We start from the raw sequence: 6,074 nt of genomic DNA on the forward strand, positions 1-6,074 counted from the left end.
ATTAGAAACCACGGCACGAAGTCCCCGACCGACGGCGATAATGTAAAACTATCATTTTTTCTTACACCGCAACCAAAAAACGCGTAGAACGTCGTCATTTGTCGTCATTCGTCGTCATCGTCGTCATCGTCGTCGTTGTCACTTTTTGTCGTGATATAATAACACAATGGGTAGTCGTATACATATTATAACAATACCATAATAATAATTTAACGATTATAAAAATAATAATAATAATACAAAACAATGTGCGACAAGCATTATTATTATTTTCTGTTATATTGTATTCTGTGGTGCATACTACAATATTATTTACTATACACTGATGATAATATACGCATATACCTAATATTATTGAAATGGCGTAGTCAGGATTTCTGAAAGCTGATGGGGACGATAAAAGTCTAATAAAAATTTAACTTTTACATAATATGAATAATATGTCATATTGTTTGCACTGGCGATTACTTTTATACTTATTTGATCAGGTATATAATATTAAGTACATTCAGAACACTCTACTGAAATAAATAACATTTTTAACAATTTTTTATTCATATTGATTTATTACAAAAAACTTTCATCTTAATGAGGTAGGTATTATAGGCATTCACAGATATTATAATTTATATTATTATTCTGTCCAAATTCAATCTAAAATATTCATTCTTCTTGGAGACTTTTAAAAAAAAATTATCAATATTTATTTTTCTACATTTTTACTATCAATAAAAATACTGCAGCCTAGGCGTGATTGGGGAAAGCTGATTGCTTCCTTCCTAGGGCTAGCGACTCGAGGTTTCAAACTATTTTTTGGAGCTGATGATGGTTTTCAAATCACTTAATGGAAAAGAAAATCATCTGCAATAGAATACAAGTTGCAGTTTGTATGTTTTATATATTGGGTATATTATTTAAAAATTAATAAATTCTAGTAAGCCATACATCATCGGTAAACGATAGGTACTATTGAATTATTTTTAATTTATATAAGTTTCTTATATTGTTTATTAATGTTTTTTCGGTGATAAATTTAAATTACATAATATAAATTATAATAATATACAGAGTTTAATTCACGTAATAATTAATTGTAATAAGGGACTTTTTCTTCGGGTTTTTTTTTATTCTAGATCTATATAGAGCAATTCTTATATTCTTATATTATTGTGCCCTTGAATGGTAAGCACTCGACTGAAGATTATGCGCGAGCTGTTGCGGGGACGCGTCTTTCATGACTTGTTTTCAATTGAATAAAGTGTATACTTTGCCTCTGCTTTTATACACTTATTTGTAACTATGTGTATTTTTTTATACTATATCCGGTACATATTATTTTATTATTAAATATAATTATATATTGTATTAATCGGTACATAAGACTTGGTATCTGTACAAGGCATACTAATATGCTATTAGTATGATGTACAATAAATAATACTATTATATTATTACATTTTATTATTGATCGCTCGCCGGTCACAGTAATAATAAAATTGCGCGTCTAACATGACATCGCGTTTGTTATTATTTTTCTACGTCGCATACAGTCATATAATAATAATGTAAGACTTTATCATATTATTATCCTCCTCAAGGTGGCCGTCGTCACCGCCGCTTTTTTAAGCTGCGAAAACTAGTTTTTGATATTATTATATATATCGCGATAATAACAATAAAATAATTGTTATTATTACGTCATATATGCGCCTCCGCCGCCCTATCGTACGAAAAGGTTATTGGAACAATAGGGTCGCTTACGATATTATTATTATTATTATATAGGTACACATAATACACACAAGTGCAAATAACTATAATACATAGAAAGGAAATACACACGCGCGCTGTCAAGTTTACACGTGATGGCGGCCTTGGGAGCGTGTGCGCCAAAGTTCACGAATTTACATGATCCTATCGCGTCGCTCGTCAAGGTCGCGTTTTTGAGAAAATCGTGTCGGTTTTAGTGCGTGGCGATATGATGATGATTGTGCAGCGGGAGGCGACGACGACGCGATAGTGCAGATGATATTAATAATATAGCAATAATATAAATGATATAAATAATGAACATAACGTCATAAAATATGGCCATAATATTATAATAATATATAATGGACCACACGGCGATAACTCACGGGTAGTGTCCCATATATGGATCGCGTGCGGCTTACCATCGAATTCGACAAGTCGCTTATGGTCGAGACGTCATGACGATGACGTTCATATTAAAAACGACGTATATCCGGATTGTCCGAAATTAATTCGCGACCAAAATAACCGACTGTGCGGTACTGTGCTGTGCGGTACCTACACTATACAGTGGCAAAAGGCGTGTTTTTCGCGTTTTCCCGTGCAATTTTTTCAGGATAACATCACGGAGATAATGATAAAAGCAAAATGAAAAAAAAAACAAATAGACCATTGAATCCTATTGGTTCACATTATTATTATACATAGGGATACCAATTATATAGTCACACTATAAATTATTTTCCTCCCGAAGTCATTATACCTACATATGATACGTATGTATTGCAATTAAAACATTATAATATACCTATGTGTATGTATTGTATTTTTCAACCTTATATGATAATACATTAGGCAAAACATATCTATACCTGGCTACTTATATACCGCGAACTAGGAAGTAATTTTTTTTTGCGCGCGCACTAGATATAATATATCATATTATATTATATTCGTAAATCATTGGATCGGGGCTCGTTTTTTTAACGATAACAAGCCGTGTCATTAATTTCGTATTTTCGTTTTCGATCAATATTGCTTGTAGGTAGGTATTATTTAGTATTAATCGTTTTATGACGAGCGTATCGCTACTCAACCTTCGAATCGGTACAAATGCTCCCCAGGTCACTATATATAGGTATTTCATATAAGGGGGAAGAGTTTTAATGTTTTCAAACAAATCGGCAATCACATTATATTATTACCCGGCGTATTAAACATTAAAAACAGCAATTTCATGTCAGTAGATCACTTTTTTCGTATGATTAAATCGTATTTTATAGATATTATATGAATAATAATTCATATCCTTATATATATTTTTTGACTGAATAGAAGTAAAAAAAAAACACACCCACCTAATATTATATTATAAAATGGGTAAATAGATAGCTGTTTAAAAAATAATTTTGTTACCTATAGCATAATATTATCGAGGAAGGATATGTATATCGTTTAGATTTCTATGATACATGATTAAAGATTAAAGTTATAGCCTTAACGATATTAAGTATTTCTCTGCAACGCACAAGTTGAAACAAATTGTTAAGAAAAGTTCAAAACTTTCAAAAAAGCACATTAAATGTGTATAATTATGGTTAAAATATTTTATTGTATTATTTTTATATCTATATTCACATACCTTCAATTTTATATTTTTTTTTTAATAAACCGAACAAATTGTCGAATGCTGATAAAAAAAAATGAAAACCAGACATAATTAGAGTACTTAGGTTTGTCAGATATTTCTGATCGTTTATAAAATATACATACAAAATACAAATTACATAAAATAAAAGAAATTTTTGTGTTAAATTAAAAATACAACAGTAATCACCATGTTAATTTTTAAACTACAAATATCATATAATAGATATATCTGAGATTTTGAGACATTTGTTTAAATTTTTGTGTATATATACAATATACATTCTTTGACATAATGTTGATTATGATATTAATGTATTATATTATATGCCTATAGATACTGATTATTATTTACTAATTACTGGTCATTATCCATAATACCTATTTGTATTCTTAGTTCTTTAATTGGAAACAATTGTCTCTACTGTCTAGTAAGAATATCACAACGACCAACGACACAATATATTATTGCTAGCTTGCTACCATCTGATCGAAAACTCTTTTAAATTATCATTTTATAAACTCAATTCATATATTTTTTTCTATTATGCAATCGTTTTCGATAATATCATCCATATTATGGATGTGTTGTTATATTTACATAATAATTATTATTCTAAATTTGTTTCAAAAATGTCAATGTAGTATTGCAGTAATATTCAACCAGCAGATGCAATCATTATCAATCATTATATCTATAACAGTGATCATTATAATACATAAGCATAATTTATTGTTTAAACAAATAAATAATATGTGCAGGACACATTTAAATGGGATGTTTGTTAAATGTTTTCATTGTATTATGTGTTTCAAATTTTTATGTCGTGATTAAAAAATAAGGTTTTGTATTAGATTATTTATTTAAATACAGTATTAATTTAAAGTATCTGGTTACAAAATCGTCAAATTATTGGTATACTAAAAATTAGATTACCTATACTCCCCTGAATAAATATATCGTTCTTCGAAAGTACCTATATATACTGTAATCACAGTAAATTAGATTACCAATATCAAATTTAATGATATCTGTACTATGACATTAAACGTGTTCTTTTAATATTTTAAAACACGTTTTATTTACAATAATTTATTCATATTGAATAAATCTAAGATATAAATATTCAATTTTTTCATTCGAAATTTGTGTCGTCTAGACATTTTTATTTAGTGCATACATTATTTAGGTGTAGATTGAATGTTATAATAAAAATAAGTATACCTATGTGTAACTTCGTAACTTCCTATGTACAAGTTGCTAATAAATGTTAATTGTGTTACATAAACTTACATCATTTTGATATCTGAACTAGATATAGGTAATGAATAATGATGGACCCCATCATATCAGACAATGAAATCTCTCAATATCATCCTTGGATATTTTTGCCCGCCCAATGTTCGGATTCACCGTGAAGGTTATTTTAGCAAAAATACATTATGCATAAATACAAATTGTAATTATATGTTTTCGTGATTTAATTCAAAAAGTATTATTGTAAATAGACTAGGAATTAAACGATTAAATGTGCTTGCAGCTGGTTGCTTCAGTAGACAAGGGTAGCTATACTAGACAGTATAGGAACCAGAAGGTTCATTCCCTGATTCCTCATTATTAACTGTATAGGTATGTTTTATACAATTTATTATATTCTGTTATAATAATATATAGGTACAGTCTTGGATTTAGTAAGCTATTCGTTTTTATGATCATAACATATTTAAATATTTTATTATACTTTAAAACGATTTACATCTGATATGACTAATGTTCATACTTAATAGCTAATAATATTGACAATATTGTAATACATATAACATATATTATAAAGATATGCATTATATTCTGTACAGCTGAAATTATCTCAATTCCTTACTATGTTCAATTTAAAAAAATGAATTAGGAATTAAAATTGAATGCAAAAATAAATATTGTAATTTCTTTGACCTACTCCTTTCAAGGCATCTGCAGTATGCAGTTCGCTATGGTTGCTAGTTTACCTGCAGTAATTGTCAGTTACACATTTTGAAGGTTGGAGACATTAGGTCATTATTCAATTATAGAAAAATAATCATTTTGTTAATATATTTTTCCTTAAATTTAACACACTAAAGACTAAACAAGCATAAATAACTCTAATGTTTAAATCTATATGTATACATATAACTAAATTCAACTTTGTCACATTTTTTTCTTTACTAACTTGACAAGCCAATAACAACTAAAAAGTTACTCAATTATTATACCAAATGGATAATCCAAAAGTAGGTATATATTATAGCCTTAATTCAATAGAAATATGATTTTCACGAATTAGTAAATACCTTTTATTTTTGTTGCAAATTAACTCTTACATTTTCTTCTTTGACATATGTCGCCTAGATTTTTTAAATTTATATTGATGCTTTGAAATTTGAATACACTTTTAAATTACCGTTTAAGAATTATGAACTGTATTTGTATATATCAATAACAGACCTATATTATTTAAATTTTAGGTGTTATTCTTATGTGAATGTGACATGATTATCATTGATATTTTGAAGTATAAATGTCGATTGAAGACGACCTTGCCAAATTTTCCTTTGTGGCTTTAAAAAATGTTAAATGTCATTTTAGTGCGATGTTAACAGTGCATTTTAGGAAATTAACTCTTCGTTACAACGCCTAT

This window comes from Diuraphis noxia, unplaced genomic scaffold (genome assembly GCF_037042655.1).
Source record: "Diuraphis noxia isolate RWA-SAM2 unplaced genomic scaffold, SU_Dnox_SAM2 contig0002, whole genome shotgun sequence".
Lineage (NCBI taxonomy): Eukaryota > Metazoa > Arthropoda > Insecta > Hemiptera > Aphididae > Diuraphis > Diuraphis noxia.